The 25,313-nt window shown below is 46.8% G+C and overlaps 1 protein-coding gene across 3 annotated transcripts in view; it reads right to left on the bottom strand.

Moving 5' to 3' along the window:
- The window catches only part of LOC144169599 (uncharacterized), a 306,776-nt gene that overhangs the window by 119,058 nt on the left and 162,405 nt on the right, over positions 1 to 25,313 (bottom strand). For all 3 annotated transcript variants that reach the window (XR_013322475.1, XM_077698844.1, XM_077698845.1), the window contains exon 2: positions 18,092 to 18,129. The gene's annotated coding sequence lies outside the window, so the exon portion shown is untranslated. The remainder of the gene's footprint in view (positions 1 to 18,091; positions 18,130 to 25,313) is intronic.

The following is a 25,313-nucleotide window of genomic DNA, read 5'->3' as shown; positions in this document are numbered from 1 at the left end:
ATATGGACAGCTCAGATCAACGAACTCGCCGCTGAAAGTGATTCACGTAAAATAGGAACATAGCGTTCTATCAAAGCGCTTGTCACCTATCCGGGAGAGAGAGAGAGAGAGAGAGAGAGAGAGAGAGAGAGAGCCGTCCATGGGCATGCGCGAGGAGAATTGGGTTGGATTGGATTGCATTGGATTTGGATTGGAAGCGATTTGGATTGGATCGGATTCGATTAAATTAAATTTGATTGGATTGGAAATCGTTTTAGCAGCAGTAAACACTCTCACGGGTGATTTACGGTAAGAATGATCCCCAGCGCTTCGCCCACTCGTCATGATTCCCTTCGTAGAGATGCGTGAGTTTTTTTTTTTTTTTGAGTAAGCACGTGTTGGTTGCATAAGCGCAGGAGGCGCAAAAATGAACTAACGTGCGTTAACGATTCCTTTTTGCCTGGTTTTTAATGTCACACGGGTCTTGCTTGACGCAGTTGCAGTACCATTTACATAAACAGACAGCTCTAAAGTTTAATTAAAGCTGGTCAAAAACCTGAATTGCAACGGCGTGAGACTCCTTGTTTACGGGGTTTACGTTTGCTTGACGGGTGCAGCGACCTATGCAGCCACCTATCTGTGCGTCACCGTTTTACCCAGTCGCGTCGAAAACCTGCTTGCTCTTGAACAATTGCATGCCCTTTTCTCCTCATTTGTGCCGTAAAAAAATCCCCAGCTGTCAATGCGACGAAATTAAGATCATTGGATTACATGGTTCGCCTTCGCAAACGCCTGTCTAGTAGGCGGCTGAGGCGCGCCTACCCCACCGCGGTACGCCGGCGCGGTCCTGGTGGCACTGACACGGCGGGGCGGCGAGCCCTCTTTAAGTGTCTCACGCTCCCTATAGGGACACCTCTACTGACACCAAGGCCGGGTGAGACGTCAGCTCCAACCACACAAAAATGGTCAAGAAGCTGTCGTTATCATGGAGTTCTCGCCTTAGAGCAAAACTTCTAAAACATCCGTCACTGTTTTTTTTTTTTTCGCTGATAACTCCTCAGAGGCGTAGTGGTCGTTTTAAAATTGTTCTTTTAGCGCTTCCCATTTCTAAACAGCAAGACGTGCGTGCGTAGACGTAAACTATTTTATGCCCCATAAATGAGCACCTCGGTTTATAGAGAAACAAGGCCATTAACATTTATGTATATTGAAAGAGTCGGGCGAGAAGGCTTCAGGTTCGCTTTATTCTGGAGCACCGGGCCCGGACGCAAGAGAACAAAAATCGCCCCAGCCAGCGGCCAGGATGGTCATGCGAGGAAAAGAAAAATTGGCCACGGATCTGCTCCTTTCGTTGCAAATGTCGTCAAAAGACGATAGTCTTTGTAGACATTTGCCAAGGAAATGCCCCCTTTTGCTTTTCCGCTCACCTCTCATGCTGTTCCTGTACCGTAGCGCTCATTCCAAGGTTAACACACTAAAGGTTTGCGCAAGGCGATTTGAATTTACCGCGTTCCACTGCTACAGGCCGGGTTCCTCGATGCCAGCGCTGCAGTACGGAGGAGTCGCGCGTTAATGGAGGCGGCCGACTAGAAGGTTTATAGAGCCGCGTGGCCGTGCTCCACGTGCGTTCCAAGCAGAACGTCGAACCTAGCTAGTGGAACCTTTCGTTGCTTTTGCCGCGTGATTTTTCATATGCCGCCAGGAGGCGGCGGCTTTCTGCAGTAGATCTAGAATATCATTTGCTATCGAAAAACCAAGCACCCAGGAATTTTTTAATAAAGGAACACTGTAAATATCCCTTGTGCACTAATTTCCTGTCTTATATTTGCGTATTGCCTTGTTCTTGTTCAACAAAGTTGACAAGTATGAACATATAAACCGGGCTTAGACGTTTACCTTTGGCTGTGAGTATATAAGACTATTGCGCAATTTTAATTTTACTTTGGCCGGGAGGCTGAATCGAGTCACAGACAGACAGACGGAAAGACAGACAGACAGTCAGACAGACATACAGACAGACCAAAATTTCTGGGTTTAAGTAGCCCAAGAAAGACTACCGTCTTTAAAAGATATCATGGTGATAGGCGCAGACAACTTAGAAGCGAAGACGACGAATAAAGCGGGTAGTAGTACTAGCCACTCACGTTGCTCAGCTTCACGGCACGGCAGAGTTCCGCGTGCGTTCCGGGGCGTTATTAAGAACATGAATGAGGGAAACGTGCGGTGGCCGAGGCGGTAGTGTGAGACCACGTCGTGATAGTTGGGGAGGCCATCTCGAGCCGATCTGGCACCGCGTGAGGGGACAAGGATAGTGAGTTCTCGAGCAGCAGCGCGGGCGGCCGCGTTAACATCCACACCGGTGTGGGCTGGGGTCCAGATCACTTCGATCAGGTTGGTGAATGGATTCTCGGACTGCACCACATCCATCGCACGCTATTTCCCTCCCCCAACTGCACTTTGTGCGGTGCTCTACCCACCGTGTGCCACTCCATGTGGGCACGCCCAAATGATCCGTTTTCCTCCATAGGGTGTGACGAGGAGTGGGAGGGGGCGCTGGGTAGCTGGGATCCAGAATTCCAAATACCCTTGGTGAACCGAGCCACCGCTGTCGCCATCAGGCCCACGCCCTCTTAACTGCCTTTTTACAGCGAAGCTGTTTAGCAAACCGTAATTTTTGTGTCCACAGTTAAAAATACTAAGAAATTGCCGGGCGCCCGCACGTGAGCGCGCGCCACGCAGCGACCGCCGGTAGTTAACAAAACCAAGAAAATGCCCAGCGCTCATGTGTGCGTGCCTCGCGACGACCGCAAAGCGTCGCCGGTGCACGTTTGTCACTGGCCGAAATTGCCCCCCCCCCCCCCCCCCCCAAAAAAAAAAAAAAAAAAACTCCAAAATTAGTGGCAATCGCGGCAACACTTACTCGGAACGAGAAAGACTCCTGCGTTCGCCGTAATCGTGGGTAGCACTTTCTCAAAAAGAGAAAGACGCATCATAGCGTACGCCCCTCCAACGGTCTGTCCAATGGTTATCACTCCCATACAAAATGATAGACGCTCACACTGATAGCAACAAAAATGGAGTAGAGGTCGTTGCGGCACTGAAGAAGAAGCAAATTAGCTGCATTCGTGAACTTAAACCTTCGTGATGGTCGTGAAGGCTGAGTTAAGCTTCGCTACCTTCAAGTCTTACGCGTTAGTGTGAGCTTGCTTAATTTTTTACAAAAAAGTTTTTTCCTCTTTTCGCGTTAAGAGGGCTAATGCAGACAGCACGTCCACAATATTGAGAAATCCCCCGCATAAAACGTACTTTGTTAAAAAGTTTTGGAATTCTGCGCTCCTACCATTCCGTTGCTTTAAGTGCCTTTCCATATAACAAGAACACAGAAGTTGTAATTCCATCAGAAAAACTCGAAGCAGCGCAATTTTCGCGAACTGTTTGTTCACTTGTTTCTCGCTTTAGTTTTTTGTGCCTCAAGCTTGAAAGGTTCAGCTCTGTTCATTATTTTCAAACACCCAAACTAAAAACAGATGGGATTAAGGAGGTGAAAACGCACGTCCGGTGCATAAGGACTATTCGAAATTCCTTTTCATTTTTGAGCAGCGTGTGTATTATGGCCTTCAATCAATCCAATGAAACTAAGCAGCTTTACTCTAATCCACAGCACGGCAGTACGGCTGGCGCCAATCTAATCTTACTGTTTTTCATTTTGGTACTCATTCCGCTGCAGGGTGTTCCGTAATCCGCAGTTACGACCTCGTGTAGCTTTAGGACCGTGGCCCGAAGACTTCGCCTTACCGATTAGTTCTCGCATGGACCCTTGTTCTTTGCTTTTACCCGCGAAACAGGACGTCATTCCTTTGGTAGTTTAGTTTATAACAAGGTTTTCTAATTTACAGAATAAGTAAATTTTGAAGTTAGCGAACACAACACTGAGTCATCTGACGCCTCTAAAAAGTATCCTGCGAAGAAATCCAAGAAAGCAGTCAAACCAAGAGAAAAAAAGAGAAAGCTAATCGTTAGCAGACGATATTTTAAGCGGGTTATGCTTGCAATGTCCTTCTTGTATCCCGTTGTCCATAGTATCGTCGTGACGTTTTCCCGCATGCTTGACTGACTCCATCGAGAAAGGTAAATTCGCAACTTTCTTAGTACATACCCCATAAAAAAAATGCGGGACCTGACCCTGCCTAACGGTTTCTACTCAGAATGCACACAAAACCCGAAAGAAAAGAACGACTTGATATGTGGGCATCACAAACACATATACCCAGTGAGTTCACAGGTTTTTTTTTTTGTTTTTGCTACTGTCGTACACATTATTTCCTATGTATGGTTCAGACAAACGTCTCCCGTCGATGGCGTAAAAAGAAAATGAGCGAGTGTTTGCGCAGGATTTTATGTCGTATATACGTATAATAGGCCCACATGCTCTCCACCTATTTCTTTTTTCAGTGAGACGGGAAGAGCGCTTTCGAAGCGCTTTTTTTTTTTTTTTTTTTTTTTTGCGGCCAATTCTATGCTGTGACGAGTCTTTCTCGTTCCGAGCAAGTGTTACCACGATTACGGTGAACTCTGAAGTTTATTTATTTTTTGGCCAATCTTGGCCAATCTCCCTAAGTTGGTATGCTCTCCGGGAGTTTTTGCAACGCGGGAATTACGGCCCGTACAAATAGCTTCGTTGTTAATAACAAGTGTAGCCATTTAAAAAAAAAAAAAAAAAGAAGGTTGTGTTCGCACGCACTTCGCAATACCTACAAGAAAGAAAGGCCAGATACTAATTTTTACAAGTACTAGAGCGAAATGGGTAAATTTTGAAGCGAAAAAAAAAAAAAAACAAGCTAATGACGAATTTAGGCCCCCAGAGTGCAAAAACTATTATATCTCGCCTTCCCAGGCAGCCTCATTACGGGACGTGAAAGAAAATGAACCCATGAGTTTGGAAGGTTTATCATCAACAGCCTACTCAGTCCCACTGCAGAGCGAAGGCCTCTCCCATTGACCTCCAGCCTCTCCTGTCATGCGCCGCTCGAGTCCAGTGTTGGCCACCGAATTTCCTTATTTCATCCCTCCATCGTGTTATAGGCCTTCCCCTTCTTCTAGACCCATCTCTTGGTATCCATCCGTTACACTGATTGTCCACCGGTTATCGGTTTATTTTTTTTTACTTGAACAATGAATGATATCATCTACTCGAATTTGTTCCGTGATCCAGGAAGCTCGTTTCCTGTCTCCGAGCGTTATTCCTAACATTATTCGTTACACGGCCCATTGAGCCGATCTAAGTGCTTTCCAGTTATTTAGTAAAGCGCAAAGTTTCAGCTCCATATGTCATAACTGGCAGTAGGCACTGGTTGTATATTGTTCTTTTGAGTGGCAGAGGTAGCTTACGTTTCGTTATTTGGGAGTGCTTGTCCAGGGCTCCCGAACCCATACCTATTCTGCGCCGTATTTTTCTATTCTGGTTGGGGTCAGCGGTAATAATCTGTCCGAGGTATAGTTATATTCGTTTACTTCTTCTAGCGCTTCGTTTCCTAAGCTGAAGGGGGTGTTTTCGGAGTGAATGTTCCTCCTTACTTTAGATTTATTCGTATACATTTTTAGCCCCACGGCTATGTTTTCTGATCGTGCTTCCTCAAGCGTTTTTTGCAGGTGTTCTGTAATCTCACTGAGCAAGACTATGTAATCTGCAAACCTCAAATGACTGAAGTATTCTCAATTTATCCTTAATCTTGTGTTCTCCCAGTCGAGCTTTCTAAATAATCCCTTCAGACATGCTGTGAGCAGTTCTGACGAGATGGTATCTCCCTGTCTTACTCCCTTTCGGATTGCGAATTTATCGCTTTGCTTGTGAAGTGTTATATGTCGTGTAGGAGTCTTATGGAAGTCTCTTTTATACCCTGGTCCTTTAATGCTTTTAGCATGGCGGCGGTTTGTACTGAGTCAAACGCTTCTTCATAGTCTATAAATGCCATGTAAGGGAATTTAATGTATTTTGCGGATTTTTCTATCCCCTGATTGACAAATTGGATGGGAGGTTGAAAATAAGTAATAAAAGAACAAAAGAAGTGACAATATAACCCCCAAATTAAGCACTATACAGAGGGGATAGGGGGAATGAGTGAGGGCTAGTGTCATCAGAAAAGGATGCAAGGAGGCACTGGCTGCATCCAAGTTCACTGGGACTTCGTGCCTAGACTAGCGACTGCACCAAGAAGCGTCTGTATTTTGTCATGCGGGGCAATTGTGTGCGTTCGGCGCAAAAACCGAGTTATCACCCGCCATATTTGGTGTAAACGCGTTCAACGACGGCCTTTCTTTAGTTATTTTATCACCTCGTCAGCGATAATTAAGAGGCCAGGCTTCTGAGGCCGGGCAGCTTAGTAGCGATGGGAAAACACATTGCATTAAAACGGTGAACTGGTAAATGAAACCATTCCATGAATCCAGAAGGCGCGATTTGCTTTCAAATCTGCCGCCATTTCGCACTCCAATGTTTAAAGGAGTACTGACACCAAAATTTTATGTTCCTTTTTTATTGATTTTATCAATGATTAACAGCCTGTGAACCCGAAACTGCTGCACTTTAAATACTTGAGCGCGCGATAATTAATTACACTGCACGGCCTGAAAATCGTCCGTTTTCGTTTCCCGCGCCTCCAGCCCGGAGGGCGCGTTTGACGTAATCACGGAATGACCTCACCGTTTTGTGCGGACGTTAAAACACCGCAAGGCCGGAGGACGCGTTGTTTCGACCACCCCGTCACCGGAGCTGAGCGGACGGGCTGCCTGAATGCGTTAGGCCTATAGCATTGCGGCGGAAGTTTGATGAGCGCTTTCAATAAAAGACCTGATGGTGGTTTCTGTTGCGATTCCGGGCTTTGTTATCGGTTCCTTTCCCGCGTGTGGAACTTTATTTTTGGCAATAGTGTCTTGGCGGGCAGCGGCTATGCCTGTAGCTCTGGCTAAGTGTATCACTTCGTGCACGCGCCCGTGTCCAATCGCCGCTCGCCGGGACGCACGCGTGAAGGGACGTCACGAGTTTCTGACAAGCGTTGGAGGCACACGGCTACGTCACTTCTTTTTCCTCTCACGGAGTGATGTCCCGCTGATGTCCCTTTGCTCTGCGTACTGTTCCGTACCGCTCTGCGTACCGCTCTGCGTACCGCTCTGCGTACTGTTCCGTCGGCGCGATACTTCCGATCAAATTGAAGTATGTTGCACGCGTCGCAGGGCGCTCATATTTCAGCCAGGGTATTCGGTTGCGTAAAGGAAGCGAAACGTGTTAAATATCAACACCAAAAATTGGTGTCAGTACTCCTTTAAGTTTTATACAAGCTGTTCCCTCCTCCATCCACATTTCTTGGCGGAAAAATGTAAGCAGAGAAAATCCCCGTGGCACTATACGTAAATTCCATTCACTTTTGTTTTGTTTTTTACAACCATTCCGCACTAGGCAATCGTCCATGGCGGACGCTTTTTAATCCTTAGAGGCACACAGGAGCGCACACAAGCTGAGGGGCTCATGATGGTGTCGGACCAACTCAATCCCCAGATTTTGGAGAGACCCGAGCGTTGATGGCAAATCCGAAGTGATCAGGTGGATGCTTCAATGCAGGGTCATCGCCATTCCGAGGTGGCTCTGCTGATAATACGATTCCCCAAGATAAAGGTGCCACTGGCGAGCTGAATAAGACGTGTCTAACAACTCGCTAAACATTGATAAGGAGTGGTAGGTTCAGTTTCGCAGCATTCTCACCGTGGGGGTGTTGTCGAGTCTAGTGCGGAAAAGCGAGCGTGTAAGGAGAAAGGGCGTTCCGCTCTTTGAGCGCGCTCGTCTCGCTTCGGGCACGGGGAGCGAGCACACGGCCTCGAGGCGACGCCTGCAGCGACGCATCGAAAGCAAAGTATCTGACGCTAGACGATGCGTCCTGCGTGTTTATGGGCCTGCTTGTAATGAGTGCCCCGCCCGCGCGAAGACGAGCTTAAGCGGCCTTCTAATGGCGCAGCCATAAATAAGCGAGTGAGTTATTCTCACGGCGAGGAACTGCGCGAGACGAGCCAAGCACTGTTTAATCGCCCGTGCCCCCGCGGGTCTGAAATTTTGATACGGGCGGCTCGGCTCGCCAGGAAACAGTCGGAGTTTTTTTCTTATTTCGCCATTTTGTTCTTCACAGATAATAGTGCCGGCTTAGTTTATAGTACGAACGGAGCCGCTGACGCGGCATGAAGTTTTGTGCAGGCTAGTTAACGAGGCCCAAGAAGATTAAAATGGGGATATAATCTCAACCCAGGGGGGTAATTACGAAAATCGATTTGTTGACACAAATCGTAGCCATCAATCGCGGGTAGCGTGCACAGGTCCAGCTGAAGCATGTCGTCACCGTCAGGGTAAGAAAAGGCAAAATGTTTAGCGCATTAGCCAACTTCGCGAAAGTTTCGCATAGCATTGGCTTGAATTTCCGCACACTCTGGCGAAGAAGCAAGCCGGAAAGACACAAAGGCTTTAGAACCTCGAATAATTAAGGAATAGACACAATGATGGCGGATGTAACCGGCCTTTTGGGGATGCGCGGCGATTTCTCGTTACTTTTTTTTCGTGCTGAATGAAAACATATTCCAGCACGAAAACCACACGGAGAACGGACCAGCATATCATGTGCGTAAAGTACTCCTTTTTTTTTTCACCCGTCGACGCAAGGGTGGCGCTGGTCTATTGGCGCTTTTCCAGTTTTCGTTATAAAACAGGTTTTGCCTGAGTCAGTGGATACATTTTTTACCCTTTAAATGAACGGCGTAATGGAAGATTCGACCAAGAAAAACAAAAACAAAATTACAATCCCTTCCTTATAAGGAAAGTTGATAGAATCGCGAAAACTTTCTAACATCGAAACTGTGTCAAAAGCGCCCCAAAACCTCCGCTGAAAGTGCGTCCAATCGAGCGCCAAACCTTCAAAGGCCCACATCTCAAACGAAGAATGAACCCAGGCGGCGATTTTTCGCGCACTAAGTAAACGCATCTACGAACGATGGCTTATGGGATAAAGGCATACTATTGTAGTCCTTCTTCATGATCGATGTGTGTATTGTCTTCTCTTGAACCGTTCTTTTTTCGCGATTTGCAAGTAACCGTTTTGACACAATGGAAGATCGCAGTGTGCCAAGATATCTTACCAAAGCGTTTCCGGTGACCAACCGGTCTATGGAGAAATGCATTAGCTTATTGACAGGACGCCATCCGCTTTAAAAGCTTTCTGTTTAATAAATATGAGAACGCACAATTGTAGACTGCTGTCGAAATACCAACTAAACTTCATTCCTGCTGCTTTGGGAATACCAGGAAAACTACAAAAAAAAAACAGCGAAGCGGAAAAGATAACAGAAGAGTTCAGGTTTTCTTGTTCATCTTAAGGCGTGCCCTGTGCAACCGGTGTGCGTCATGCATAAAAAAACATTACACCATCTCCCCGTAGGGGAACCCTGAGTAGTATGCAAAGCAGCCATCGGGTTGATTCAAGTGCCCACTAGTTTTCAGTTCGTCGTTTCCGTTAGGTTGAGGTACGTAGCTACCGTTATATTTACCGTTTGGTTTCCATGGTAACTACCACACTTTTCACTTACCGGAACTACGAAATGGGAAGTTGCGTTGAGCCCATGGCTGTTGCATACTACTCAGGGTTCCGCTACGGGAAGATGGTGTAATTTTATTAGATGCGACGGGGCTATGTCCCTCCCTTGTCGTTGTTGCACCGTCCACACCCCCACTGCGCATGCTCGGCTTGCTGAACGCCCGGTGGTGTCTTATCCTTTAATGGCTCCTGGAGTGACAGTGTTACCGGTGTCTTGCTGGGCCGGCCCGAGATGAGCCGAGCATGCGCAGTGGGGGTGAGGACGGCGCCACAACAAGGGAGGGACATAGCCCCGACCATGAGATGCTGGAGCGACAGTGTTGCCGGTGTCTTCCTGGGCCGGCGGATGGATGGACGATTGACGACGGACGACGGAGCCGAGAGCAAGAGATGCTTTGCATCTAAAAACTGGACACGTACAGTTTTGCGCAGTAGTAAACGGAGCGCGGGTAAGGTGTCCGAATTGCATCGCTGCTCCACGTAGAGCGCCGTCGGGAACCAAGGAGCGGCGTTTTGAAGGTGCGTTCGCGCTGGCCCCACCGCCCCATCTGATATGTTTATAAGCCCCTTTGGTGGCGTGTTAGACTGCGGGTAATAGTTTCCAAAGGGAAGCGGTAGGCTGTGCAGGGACGGTGATTACACTGCCGCTCGCAGCCATCAGTGGCGACCGAATCCGCCGCTGTTGGGTTCGAGCAAATTACGCGTGCTCGGAAACGTGCCTTATTGCGTTCCATAAAGTGTTCACGGGCGGCACAGTGTTGCCTGCCTGTGTGGAGCGCTTGTACAATGCAAGACATTATAAAGCGACAACAAAGTATTCCTGTAGAAGCACATCCGGTGTGCGAATCTTTAGGGGAAATATTGTTATTTAAAAAAAATCATTCCTGCTTTAGATGCTATTTTATTTATTTGGTGGGGCCTTGTCCGCTCTCAGGCTACGGCTGTCACTTAGTTCAGGGCTGTCGTGAAGAAGTATATAAACACAAAGCGCCTGTGTGGAAAAGATTTTCTCCGCGTTAACCAACTCTGTGTGGCATACATAAACCAGCACCACAGTTTCCAGGAGCGTGGGACGTCGTCTATGCGGCCACGTGTCTTCCTGTACAGTTTTGATCCCTGCTATATATAATAGATACTCCACTTTCTCCTCCATGTCCGTCTTTAAACTGCGCCCTTCCCTCTTGCCCTCCCCTCCCCCCCCCCCCCCCCCGACGGAATCGAGTAATTTCCTTCCAAGCGCCCCACGGCATTCTTGATGGGATCGCCTTTCACTTGAAGGAGTTTCCCACCTTTGTCGTTTTTTTATAAGTGCAGCCTAGTTTTCGTACCAAGTTTATTCAAATTCCTTCGGACCAATGTTGCGGAATGGGCAGCTCCATTCCATTCTAATTCCTTCCGGAGGAGTTAAAACTTTCCGCAATTATATTCCTTTCACCCGCTGCAGTGGATCAGTGGATATGGCGTTGTGCTGCTGAGCCCAAGAAATCGGGTTCGATTCCCGGCCGTGGCGGCCGCTTTTCTGGTGGAGGCGAAAACCCAAAACGCCCTTGTGTACGAGATTTCGGCGCACATTAAAGATCCCCAGGTGGTCAAAACTAATCCGGAGCCCTCCACTATGGCGCGCCTCATTGCCTGTGTAGCGCCGGCGCGTTAAACCCCACAATCACTCAAGAAAACTCGATTTCTTGCAATGCCGTAGAACGCCAAAATTGTGCCCATTCCCAGTCCTGGAATGGCCTGAAAGTTCAATACTATTCCTGTAATTCCTCAACGTGGAAATTACTTCTTGGTATTGTACACCAACCCGATGGCCCGGGCCATGCAGACAAAATAGAAGTTTATTTTATTCGAAGGCTTTGGTATTTTATAGTGCCCCCAGCGCTTGTCTGACAGCAAACGATGCTTTATTGACTGAGAAATTAATCAATCCAAGTTACAATTTATTCTCTCGCTAAATCGTGTGTTTCGTGTTCTGCGATGACGTAACCAGGACAGGCCTTCCAACGACCGTCAGTACTCCTTTAAGTCTGCAGCGTGCTGCGGGGTGCCTTGTTTACCGTCAGTCCTCCTAGATGGCGCCACAATACTGCACAGGCCCGGTGGCCGCTTTTGCTTTCTTTCTGACTGTATTTTCATCTGGCTTGTTTTTTTTTTTTTTTTTTTGGCACGGTAGGTAGTAATCGGTAGGTAGTAAACAGGGTCACGTGAGCGTGAACCCCAAAGCGCCGCACTACTGTGCAGCTATGATAAGCACAGTGCGCGCAGTACCAACAGCAGTACACCCTGGCAGTTTATGTTTACGTGTACTTTCGTAAACGTCATCGTTTACCCCACAATTCTTGCTACTTTAAAAGGAATATGCAGTGCATTCAAAGGACAGACAACCGATTTTTTTCGAGTGTGTTTTCTTTATCCGAAATGAAAGTGCATCACTTAAAACACGCTAACCAGAAACGGTTTTGCTGGTAGCACCCAGAACTTTTGAAATGCAATTTTTAGATCTATCAGCCATGCGTGTCCCGCCAGAAGGAGTGCTGGCAACCATGACAGTGAGGCATGTCGCACGCTCCTTGGCAGGAAACGGCGTTGTGCAGCCGCCGATTCCAGCTGATGCACAATGAACGCTTATTTCGACAAGCAACGATGCCTAAGCTCTTCTTCTAGACGACGTAGTAAGTTCTCATACACACAGTCATGTCGTCCAGCAGTCGTGACGATGCGAAAAAGGTAAGAAAACAAATTACAAAAAATACACCAATAATAATAAAAAGACACTCGGAAACGATAACATTAAATCACAAAGTTACAAGGGTCTGTCAAATCCAGCGCTCTAACGAGACTGTCTCAATAAAGAGAGAGAGAGAGAGAGAAAAATAAACAAATCAGCGCGTAGAAGACGCCAGTAGTTGTCCGTTTTGTTTACTCATTTTCCGAATAGGTGCCTAGGTCAATCTAATTTCGGATGGCTAAAGCAAGCTTGTTTATTGCGACGCGTGTCGTATATCATTAGCACTTCAATATTGCCTTGCCTTCTCTTCTGCGTAACCGCGAAAAAGTCTGATGAAATCCGTCACTCGCTTTCAACGAAAACAATTGAACTGTTTGTAAGCATAAAATACGCGTAATTAAATAATACGCGCAATATCCGACTCCGCTACATGAGATGTTTTGAGAGAACTACGAGTCCATGATACCACACAGAGTTGGTTACCACGGAGAAAATTTCCTCCGCACTGGCGTTTTGCATTTATCCTTCGTCACAACAGCCTTGAACTAAGTGACCGCCCTGGGTCTTGGCGGCCTTGTCTCGCTCGGTCTACTAGATATTGTTAGTTATCCGGGTTGGGGCTACGCAACCGACCCTCCCATTGCTGAAATGGGGGATTTCGATTTGGGACAAGGGATGGTGTGTGGCGGCACTCCAATACCACGTAGTAGAGAGTGCATGGCTCTATGCAGAATTTACAAGTGTATGTGTATAATGTCGGATGTATTGACTGTGGTAATGTACCATGTGGAAATGCGTTAGTCTGGAGCTATCTGAAGGTGACCGTGACTTCGCGAGACATGTTGAGATGTTGAGGCGAAACGGTTCCTCATCCCAAGCGGTAGGGGGCCAGGATGACACTGTACCTTCTGGGGATTATTTCTATTGTTGGGCTTACGGAAGGACTGGCTGACATCCCAGAAGCAGGTGCCCGGTGTGTATGAGCTCGGGCTGCGGCATGAGCCGCCTCATTACCTCCCAGTGATGAATGAGCCGGTGTCCATATGAAGAAAATGTCGGGTAAATCAAGGTGGGTCTATAGAAGTTTTGCTGCGGTTGATGAAATGCGCCCCATTGGGGAGTTTTGACACGCTGCCTGGGAGTCTGATATGATGGTGGTTGCCAGTGGTAGCTGCAAGGGCAATGGCTGCTTCTTCAGCGGTGTCGATGTCATTGGTAGGTACAAAAGCAGAAGCTAGCCGCAGTCCCTAATTATTCACTATGCTGATTGCTGATGGCATAGGCTGATCGAATGTGTATAATGATGCGTCGGCGTACCTAACGTCAGGCCGTTTTCCGTATGCAGTTCGATGAGCTTGAACTCTTCCTTGCGTCGTGCTTTCTTCTAGATCAGATGCGCGTTTATTGGTACCGGGGCGACAGTGATGTTCAGTCTAACATGTAGAGGAATGCGTTGCTTAGCGTTATTGTCTTTTGGTGCAGACCTGATTGCAATAATTCCTCTGTGGAAGCAGTGAGGGGTAAACCAAAAGGAAACTTATAGGCTTTCGGATCAAGATATTAAGTTTTTCTTTTTCGTTATTTTTTAGTGCTAGATATGGCGTTCCATACGTAAGGCTACTCGTTATTAATGCTTGCACTAATGGTTTGCAGGTTATGCAGCGTTGCCCTGCCCTCTCCGTCTTGCTGTAGCGTAAGCCCTATTGGAGGAGAGCTTTGACCTGTGGGATTGAAGCGTCGTTGATAAGAAGTTCTATATCAGGAATCGGAGCCGGGGGTCGACCTCTGGATTCTTTTTCTTAAGGAGCAGTAACTCGCATTTATCTGGAAAGCAGTACAGGCCATGTCGGCGAAGGCACTGTTCGGTGGTTCAATTGCCTCTTGCAAGACGTCTTACTGCGTGCCGGCAGAGCCCGTGCGTGTCCATATTGTAATATCGTCGGCGTAGATACCGTGACTGATGCCTGAGATATTATCCAATTGTGCTGGAAGGTCTTTCATTGCCAAATTGAAAAGTAGAGTTTATATGACAGAGCCCTGGGGTGTTCCTTTCGGTGGTGTCGGCAGTTTGTCTGTTCTGAGGTTCCCGATACCAATTGTCGCTGTCCAGTCTGTCAAGAAGTTTTGTACAAAGTTGTATGTCCGCTCGACGCAGTGGGTTGACTGTAGGCCTTCCATTATAGCGTATCGAAGGCCCCTTTGACGTCAAGGGCAGAAATGGCCCTGTTGTGTTGGCTGCTTAGATTGTCCACGATGTCTTTTTTGATTTGCAGGAGTATACCTTGAGTGAAGAGGTGCGAGCGGAAGCCGTACATGCTTTGAGGCCAGTGATCATTGTCTTTGAGATAAGGGGCAAGCCTGTTGTGCACCATGTGTTCATATAACGTGCCTACGCATGATGTCAGGGAAGTGGGACGTAGGTTTGAGAAATTTGTGAGTTTTCCGGGTTTGGGAAATAAGCTGATGTCGGCATGTTTCCAGAAAGCGGGTACTCGACCCTTTTCCCATTGCTCGTTGATGCACTGCAGTAACCATTCTATGGCACCAGAGTCCAGGTTCATGAGTGTCTTGTTGTTGATTTTTTCGTGACCTGGCGTTGTGCTTCTTGCCAGGTTGTGAAGAGCTGCGGTTATTTCCCCCTCCGTAAAGGGGCTGTCGAGGTCTGGGTTGGGGTTACCCGCGCAAGTGGGGAGCAGAAGATGGGTGTCGAGGATGGGGTCAATAAGACGGCGTATATGATGTGTGGCAACCGCCTCTTCGTTCCGGTATTGCCGGTAGGATTTTTGAGAATGTGCCAAGTTTGGCGGTTGCTCAGCGTGCCTTGTAGTTGGTTGCAAAACTGATTACAGTTCTGTCTACTGAGATGATCTGCATATTCTGTGGCCACAGCAGTAATTTGGGCTATGCGGATCTTGAGGGCGCAGTTGCTTTTTGTTATTTCCATCGCTTGATCATGCTTCTTCGAACGTCCCGCAGGTGTAGGAGGCTCGAAAAAGCATGGAATGATTTTTTTAAAGTAACGATTCTTCCCCTAAAGATTCGCACACCGGTTGGGCTTCCTAAGGAGTACTTCTGTTTGCTTTATAATGTCTTGAATCGTAAAAGCACTCCGCGAGATACCAGACGGGCAGGCAACACTATGCCGCTCGGGAACACTTTATGGAGCGCAACAAGGCACGTTTTCGAGCAAGCGTAGTTTGCTCGAACCCAACAGCGGCGGACTCGGTCGCCACTGATGGCTGCGAGCGGAAATGTAACCAGCGTCATTGTATAGCCTAGCGCTTCCATTTGGAAGCTGCTACGGCCAGTTTGACACACCAGCAAAGCGGCCATCAAACATACAGGGTGTTACATCGATAAATGGCACACTTTAAATTTTTTTTCCCTGAGGGAACCTATGCTCGGTTCGCGCTCAAACTTCACACGAAGTAGCATTTTGTAGTCTATTTTGTTTGACACCGGGATCAACGACGGTGCTTACCTGGTTATTCTAAAAATAAATTAAAACGATTTTCACCTATAGGAACTTCCGCTTTGGACATGCAATCAGATATTGGAACGACGGCGCCAACTGGGATATATTGAAACGCGGGATGGCAATTCATGGTAGGAAGGGGCCGAATGGGGCGGGAGACGATCAGAGATTCTCTTTTGTCGATAGTTTATGATGGCCACAAATAGTCACATAAGATCTCGTAGGAATCATAGTAGAGCGTTCCCGCTGTTCATCGTTGTCAATGCCAGTGATCTACTTTCAGATCCTCTCTCGTCTGCAGCTAGAGGTTACCCCGCTTTCCGAAATAAGGCTCTGGATTGTTTGTTCCCGTTTGTTGCTTTGTTCTTGTTTTACTTTTATTTTTCCGTGCATGCGGGTCTGCGCTTGTGAGATGGCGTGGTGAGATCATTCACAGCAGACAAAAAGGCAGCCTGTACACCTTCTGTGAATTATTTCATAACGCATATATATACATGCACAGGCTCGATTAGCGAAGTTGAGGGGACTCGCGAATAATTTTGTTTCATCCAGAGCTGTGGTAAATTGAGTTCGGCATTTCTTGGTCACTTCAAGTTGCAAGTTTCGAGTTTATCCAATTCTTATCCAATCCGTGGAAAGTGAGGCAAGAGCTAAAGGCCACGTCCGGTTCGGTACATGCGATTATATACTGAAGCGGCATCCAGTGTAAATTCGCAGTAAATAAAACTACGACCCGCGCGTATGAAAAGAGACCACAAAAATTGTTAATTGAACAAGAATGGTCCCCGGGGGACTACAAATTTATTTCTCACGAAAGAAGTCGGTCTTCTTTGCTTGCGTGCGCTTTGTAAACAACGGACGCACGTATTTCTTGTAAGTTTGTGGTGCGCTTGTAGAATAGGGCCAGTGACGTGCCAACGAAACATTTAGCAGCGAAGCCCCTTAGAGGCTCGGGCTGTCGGCGCCTCCTGTCGAAGTCTTCGTTTCATGTAGTCACGGTACTAAAACACCGGGGCACTCGTTTTCCAACGCCTCGCACCAGAACGCTCCGTGCTTCAAAGACACGACACTTTTACAGCAAAGCTGTTTACTTCTACCCCCCGACGGTTTAATCTCCTTGGGCAAAAACACCAAGGCGCTAAGAATGCCCTTATACAGTGCATGCTTCGCCCCTCCTCAGGTTTCACGTTAGAAAAACGGCCCCTTTTTTACTGCTGGCGGCATATGGTGAATTCAACTCAAAATAACAGCTCCCATTTTGCGCCGCGCTGTTTCGGGAAGGTGGGTCAAAGGTGCTCCGCGATGTTATCTTGAATCAATTTTGAGACGTTATCTACGACATAGACCAAGAAGTAACACTTTTGGAGCTGCATATTTTTGAAAAAAAGGTTCGTTAAACCGGGACAGATCATGATATTGGTTTCGTTATTGTGAGGTAGTCAAAGCATTTGGCTTTATGGGCGTCCCAGGGAGAATCACGATATCTTCGTTAAATTGGGACTTTCGTTAAATCAGGTTTCGTTAGATTGAGTTTTGACTGTATATGCAAGTGACAATCACCAACAATTCAGAACATTTGATAATGACGGCAATTTAGTCGTGATTAACTCAACTCTCGATTTTTCTTCGGGAAGCGCAATAGTAACGACTGGTCAGTGGAGATACTATTCACTGGTACGGCGTGGTTTCGATGAGCACGTCTAGCCAAGCCCTGACGTCGCATTTCTCGACACTGCTATGATGCCGGTTTTGAAGGCACTACGTGATTGATCACGCGATTGTCGACGCTGTGATTTTGAGGTCTCAGACACTAACGCTCTCCTGGTGTAAAACAACATCAACAAAAAATAAAATAAAAGAGAAACGTGCGGTCGGCGGGAAGCGTGCTGTGGTTCTCCAACTTCAGCCCAAGCGTTCAAATTGTGACGCAAAAATAAAATGAATGGAAGAAAATACCGCGCTGAAAGCTCAAAAGCGTGCATGGCCAAATTTTTATAACGCAAAAACGCATTGCACCGAAGGTAACAGATATTTTTCCCTACGTTAAAAAAAAATGTAAACTCCGTTCCGTCTACACCTAAGCAGAAGTTTTATGTCTATTTAAAGTTTTGTTCAGCCCTCCAACTACGGGGGTGGATGGAAAAGCCCGTTCAACCAATTTCTCACTTCTGTTTCATGGGATAAGCAGTGTGTTTAATATTTGTTAGGTTAAATAAAAAAAAGAGCAAAGGAGAAGATGTTTTGAAATTCTAACCCACGGACTTTGCAGGAAGCGCCACTCACCTGTTGTAACTTTTGGTTAGGGCCAAAGCTCCAGCAGGCTGGAAATGCAAAAAAAAAAGAAAACAAGAAAAACTATCAGTTTTCGAGCAGTTCAGTAATCCGTTTTTTTCAACTGGTATTATTTAATGCAGGTAACATAGGCTCAAACATTTGGTGTTTGCACCAGAAATTTCGCATAACGCCAGTCATTTTTCAATAAGATAACGGGAAAGATAAAAAGCGCGGAAAGAAGAAGTATAGGCGCGTGATTAATGAAAGCGTTCAAAGGGTTTTTTTTTTTTACCTCATGGTCGTAAATCACGTCCCACAGATAACATAAGTTGGTGACGCCCAAAAAGGCTGACGCGTAATTTTCATATAAGCAACAGTATTCTGGCTTCTCCCAATTCCGCCCGAAACAAAATTTAACATTTTCGTTAAAAATAATGTCCAGCGTAAAACCACTGCAAAATAAAAAAAAATATATTGTGGTTAACGATGTGCATGTTTTAACAGCATAGCCTAAGATGTCGAAATAGAAGTCCCAGAAATCAGCGTTTTTTGGCTCGAAAATGACGGCGCTCTTACATATTAAGCTTATACCCCTGCTACACTAGCGTCCGAATGACATTTGAACCAAATGTCATTTGATTCAAATGCCAAGTTGTGCTGCTACACTTGGTTTCGAAATGCCATTCGGCTCAAATGACATTCGAGCCAAATGAGCACCGAGAGAGACATTTAGGATTTCAAATGCCATTTCTAGCACTCTCGCACGCAGTGTATTCGATCAGCAATAAAAAAATATAATACTTCCATACGTAAAACAAACGAGGTATTCTTGTTTGTGGAACTTTGTTCACTGTTCATTTGCTTAAAATATGAAATCAACAGATTTAATTTTTATACTCTCAAAACCAGTGGGTCAGTTGCAAAAATAAAATAAAACTACGCAAACAGCCACCACATTAGAGACAAAACTGGGGTCTCTTCTAATTTGATATCATTTTACTGCCTTAGACTGCTCCTAAATTTGATTGTGGTATTACTGTACGAAAACGGAACGGGGCGACAACAGCGCCACTACAGCACGGCAAGCAATTGTTTGTGCTTTTAAATGCCATCGAAATTGTAGTGTAGCGCGGCGGATTCTGAATGGCATTCGAAGCACCCCATTTGAGTCAAATGACATTTGGTTCAAATGACATTCGGACCCTAATGTAGCCGGTGTATTAGACACCTAGCCAGGAATCAGTCTGAATGAACTTTATCGCATCGAGGATTTCATTATAATATTTTCAACACGTGACCATCACTGTTATCTCTTCAAATAGGAAGCATTTCCTGACGCAAACTTCTTTTCGGCTTTCCCTTTATGGCATCTTGGCATCGCCCCATTTCTTCGAAGCTGTGTCCAGCGTTAACGTCCGTACATTGCTTGGAAAATCGTTTGTGCGACAAGGAACAGCATGAAAACAAAATATAAATGGGCACCATTTCTCCAACTATACTCATTTGTCGCACATACGGCTCGCATGTGCATGTGAGCGTTGTTTAGCGCAAAGCAAATGTTGGACATATTTGGGGAAAGTATCTATACATAAAAGGACACCACAGCATCGTTTAGTCGAAAGTCTGCGTTGATTGGTTTCAACAAATATGAAAAAAATACGTCTTATAAAATGGCATTAAAGACATTAAGATGAAAGCAGGACAAAAGCAAATGGAGAAAGCAACCCCCTCGCGCTGGCGAGAGCGGCGTGAAACGCAGCAAAAACAAAACAACGAAACGACGCTGGTTCGCGTTGTCTGCTTGAACGGCGCCAATACAATGCTCGGTTGGGTAAAACCATAGAGTTTCTTACAATATACACTAGAGAGGAATCTGGCGCTAGCGTCTGTGCGGCTCACATCAAGCCCGTCTGTGTCGTCATGGGTCGCTATCAAACAGTGCGCTCGCCTTTTTTAAGTGCGAATGCACTTTATAAGCGACCCCAAACCATCCACCGCCGGCGGCGGCGGCGGCGTCCGCAGTCCTCCTCTCTATATTTAAAAAAGAAACAGCATCCGGTGCCAGGTTTCGATCCGAGGACTTTGCGGCCGCAGCGCGACGCTCTACCGACCAAGCCACGGACGCGACGCTGATATCAGTGATAGTGACGCGCCTTATATCTTTAACGCATTCAAACTACGTCGTCAGCGGCGTGCGTTGGCGACTCAGCGGCGTTATAGCGGCTTGATAACTGCGTGGTGTACACGTGATACTACAAACCCGATGGAAGAGATGGAAGAGAAGGCGGCGAGGCGGTGGGCTGCGGGGGCCGAGCGCAAGCGCCGCAAGCGGGCCGACAACCGTGCATTCGCACTTTCACATTCTCCCCCTCGGGGAAATGCGGGGGAATTTTTTCATCATTGGCTTGGATTGAAACGTTTTAGCGGCAGTAAATTTATATACAGTGCCACAGAAATGCAAAGAAGAGTGTGTAATTGTCTAATTATAAAATTAACCACCCTGTTTTAAAGCTAAGGAAATTGAAAACAAGGCGTATTCCCTTTACTGAGAGTGTGCCGGAATGGTTGTGCTTATTATTCTGAAGACCAATCTGGTAGTCAACAATAATGTAAAATTTTGGAAAAAGACTCATTAAAGACTCTTATTTTGCTAATATTTCAAAAATAATTTGCTTGAAAAGCTCAGGAATGTTTTATGCACGTACCTAAAAAAAAAAAGAAACGTCACATTCGCGGTGAAACGCTGCACAGACCGTCGACAACTCTTGCGGCGGGTAATTACACGCTGAGTCAAGATGTTCGGGCGCTGTTAACATATGTATTGTTACCGCAAGAAAGAAGAAGGAAGCAAGGTCTTCTTGTCACAAACTAGCGTATCTATATTGTAGGTTTGTACTAATATAAATATGTATCGATAGTCGCTCACCGGCTCTAGTCCTTCCATTTGCTTATAATGAAGCAGAGCTGTCTAGCATGAACAAACGGAGTGAATTTCGAGTTTCGACCATTTCGGCTACCTCGTAGACATAGTAATGCATAGTGAAGAAAGCAAACCCAACTCGCTTAAGAATCCGATAGACACGCCAAGCCAGCAGCACTCCCCCAGCACCCTGAACTGGGGGAGTGGTCCTCAGGGGATAAAAGAGAAGGAAAACGAAGAGGAATAAATAGAAGCGGAAAGGCGCGCTCTATAGTATAGTCCCGCTTTAGGCACTACAGTCATTCATGTAAGTTCGTTTCGCTCAAAAAACGTAGAAGGGCTTTCGTCGCCTTCTGCGAAGTCGATGGTAGAGACCGATGACCTAAGATAGTCTGTACTGTAAATGGCCGATTGTTCAATAGGCTGAGCGCGTTGGCGAGCGCGGTTCTCCCCGGCGAGTACTTGTGGCAGCGACACAGCACATGCTCTATTCTCTCTTGCGCCCCACAGGCGTCACAGTGGGCGCTGCTGGCCATCCCGATGAGAAAGGAGTAGGCTTTCGTGAAAAGCCACTCCCAACCACAGTCGACAAAGCAAAGTTGACTGGTGTCGAGACAGCCCACACGAAAGACGGCACTGGATAAAGGGATCTTGGATATAGAGACGGGGATTTGAAAATTCTGGTGTGTTCCTTTGCTTCACGATAATTATACGTGCAAAGAAACGAAGTGTCCTCGCGGCATCGGTCCTTGACAGGGGACGCAGGATGCTGCGTTCGCTCTCGCGGCCTGTTAGTGCAGCTTCATACGCCAATACGCCGCCAATGATTTCACAGTGACCTGGAAGCCACTATGTCATGGCCGTCTGTGATGGCTTGATAAAATTTTTCTCTAATCGCCATCACCAGTTGGTGGAAGGGGCCATAGCGCAGGACTCCCGCAAGCTCTGTAAGGCAGCCTTGGAGTCAGAGAAGATAGCGCAGTTTTGAGGAGTAGTTCCGATAACGTGATCAAGAGGCTCACGAATGGCTGCAAGTTCTGTAGCGGTCGAGCTCGTGGCGTGGGCAGCACAGAATCGAGTTGCGGTAAAATCTGCCGGTGCAACCACTGCACCTGCCGAGCTGGATGACATTACTGAACCACCCGTGTACATACGTTTCCGGTCGTTGCGACGTTCATGCAGTTACAGCATAGTAAGCAGTTGAAAGGCCAATGGTGGCAAGTCGGCTTTTTTTCCACTGCCCGCAGAACGCAGTGACAATATCACGTTGTTCCAGGAACCACAACGGGGAGGACGGTGTAACCGCAGGGGCGCACCCCGACGGTATTTCAGCCCTGTGCGTTGTGATAATGGCTGAAAATGTAGATCGGGGTCGATTTTCAGGGAGCTGTACCATATGTTGAGATGGCTGCCTCGTGAGTAGCCTGATGTACAGGCGTAGTGTTTCATTAGCCGCATAAGTTTCTATTGGGTGTTCTTGAGCGATGCGAGGGGTACCCACTGTTGAAGCACAACAACGCGGCAAGCCAAGACACGTTCGCAGAGCCTGCGCTTGGATGCTCTGTATAACCCGAAGTCTGGTGGAGCAAAGCATCCAAAAACTGTGGTTGATTCCTCTGTCATAGGAATCGGTAAAACACGAAAGTGAAATGTGCAGCGAAATCTGCAGCTGAGCATGATTTGCGGGTAGGCGGCTGTCTTTTGGGTGTGCTTGCCGAGCGACGTCCTGCTGGTGGGGCGCTTTGGCAAAGGTGTACTGGCGTCATTTCCGTGACGGATGTGACGTCAGTGAAACTGCGCTGTATTCAGGCATAAAGCACTTTCGTGTTAAAATATAAAACCAGAAAACGAACAACCCTAACTATAACGTACGCTTAAGTACTAGAGGTTGCTTCCCCGCAAGAAGACCCTGTGTGCAGGGGTGAACCCTTTACAGGCCACTTGTTTCGTTGTACTGGCGTCATTTCCGTGAAGGATATGACGTCAGTGGAATCTTTGTGTATCCAGGAATAAAACACTTTCGTGTTAAAAACTATGGCGCATCGTTCCCCTTGTAGGTGATACCTTGAGCCTCTGTACATTGGGCTTCGAATATCGTCGAAAACCAGCTCTGTGCGTTTTTTTATTATTGTGCCAGCCAACAAACTAGGACGAGCATCGTAATTGGGCGTTCCAGCGATCAACGACCCGCGACTACCTTGTAAGCCCTTAAAGGCACTCGCTTCAACCGACTATTCCAACGCACTCGAGAACCAAAATTTCGAATTTTGCGGCATTTAACATTTGTAGCGTTTTCCTTGGACCCAGCGACTTCCGTCGCAGAGGAGATGGCGTCACACGTTCCTCGAGTAACGAAGGCAAGCTCTTCTTTCTTTGCATTATATATGTTTGGTCCCGTGTCGAAGAAGCTAGACACAGGCGTCGTTGAAGGCACCTTCTATTGTGTGAAGCTTTGACATAAGCCCGCACTTTTTCGTCGCAAAAGGGGCTCTTTAGAGCTCTTCCAGCAAGCACGCCCCCCGCACACTCCCAAAAAGCTAAAGCTGTAATGGGGGTGACTTGAGTGCGCTGTGTGTTATACTTTCTTTTAAGGACGGCGCGTGTAAGAAAGAAAACACAAAAGGGATACGTAAAATGTGCTAAGCCTAAACGCTCATCCTCCGGCGTAGACGAAGACGTTTTTAGCTTTTTGACATTTTGTGTTTGTTAGAGCCTCCTCCATCAAGAAGTTCGCGCGACGACATCGCGGGGCGTTGCGCAGTGAGAAGGCGGGTGCACCAGCTTGTGCTTGGGATCAAACGAACGTTGACGAGGTGATTCTGCCTCAAAGTAAAGTCACAAACACGCCCACATCAGCACACACTCCCACGCGCGCACACATACACAAGAGAAGCCAATATCCGCGTAATAAGGGCAAGAAGAGAAAAAAAAACGCCAACGGATGTTTTAATCACGGGGCGTTAATTACGACCGAGAGAAGGGGAAAGTTTTGCTGCACGCGAGGGAAAAAAAAAACGCAAAACAAAATAACAAACCCGAGAACAAGGTTCATAAGGGCGAACCAGTGTGTACAAACTGTAATAAAGCGATAGCAAAAATTGCCTTCGGCGAGGAAGCCGTCTCTTACGAGAACTCGGTACGGCAACCTATAATGCTGAGCAAAGTCATGCCACCCCGCCAAGGAAAAAGGCAAAGTATTTGCGTTAAAATTGAGCACCGCTGGGTCACGTTTTCGCCTCCGGGAATTCTAAGCGTGTCCACATTCTTCAGATGTCTGTGATCACCGTTGCCTATATACTAGTGCTCTCTGTCTCTCTTCTTCTCAGTTTAACTATATAGGCTTTTTTTACTTTCCTCTCTTTTCGTCTCGCGCACACATACCTGGCGCATTCTATTGTTCTCTGCGTGGGCCACTATTTCTGGCGTGACCTTTTCGGTGGTTAGAAGGACTTTTGTTACCGCTTCCTTTGTTACTATTCGTCGTTGGTCTTAGACTACCTCCGTATTCTCTTTTTCAACCATTTTTTTTTGTTTTCACTCACCGACTGAGTTTGCCATCGAATAGTTTGAGAATAAAAGGAATCTTCCGTGCACTCGTATATCGACGACCAAACAAGGACACAATAAAAAAAGAAGACGGGGTGTAAAACAGGAAAGAGCTAAAGGAAAATCTTGGCTGAGTGTTCTCTTCATTTCCACCATCGATTTTCGCTTTGCGGTGCAAACATAGTAGTCCTGCTGGCTATACCCGGAGAGAAATGCCCGCATTCGAGCGGCTGCAGAAGTGAGAGCGAGTATTCAGGTTAATCAAAACTTGCTCAATCTATAATTGCTGATGTAAATTGTGCAGGAGGACGGGATGGTTGATCGCTCAATTGTTCACCCTGCCTACCGTTCCGCACGTCGCTTACTGCCGTGTTTTAGCTGCGAACAATAGGTATACTCTGTATTGTAAGTTGAGCACTCTGTTTACCGACAAATCCAGCGCTATTGATCTCTTCAATAACGTCCCAGAATAACTTGCAAACACGGCTTTGATTTCTTTATGGTATTCTCCAGTGCTTTCTGAAAGAAGATGGCAGTAGAACTCTTGAGCTTGACCTGCAAAGACTACTTTTGGAAATGTTTGTGCGGTCTTTAGACACGTGTGTTCGATCCTTTGTCAGGGGTTTCTTTGAGCGCACGTGGCGGTGTCGTATTCATTGATACGGACGGCGAGGGAGCTACAGTTGGTTAGCTTCGCATTTTAACCTAATTTTTCCCCCAGAGATTTCCCTACGGCAGCCTAATGCGGCACACTCTCGTTTACTG

The sequence above is a fragment of the Haemaphysalis longicornis genome, unplaced genomic scaffold (assembly GCF_048455015.1).
Source record: "Haemaphysalis longicornis isolate Haplotype H1 unplaced genomic scaffold, Haemaphysalis longicornis Haplotype H1 scaffold_2, whole genome shotgun sequence".
Lineage (NCBI taxonomy): Eukaryota > Metazoa > Arthropoda > Arachnida > Ixodida > Ixodidae > Haemaphysalis > Haemaphysalis longicornis.
The sequence above is the reverse complement of the archived record's forward strand: the minus strand, read 5'-3'. Positions and strand labels throughout refer to the sequence as shown.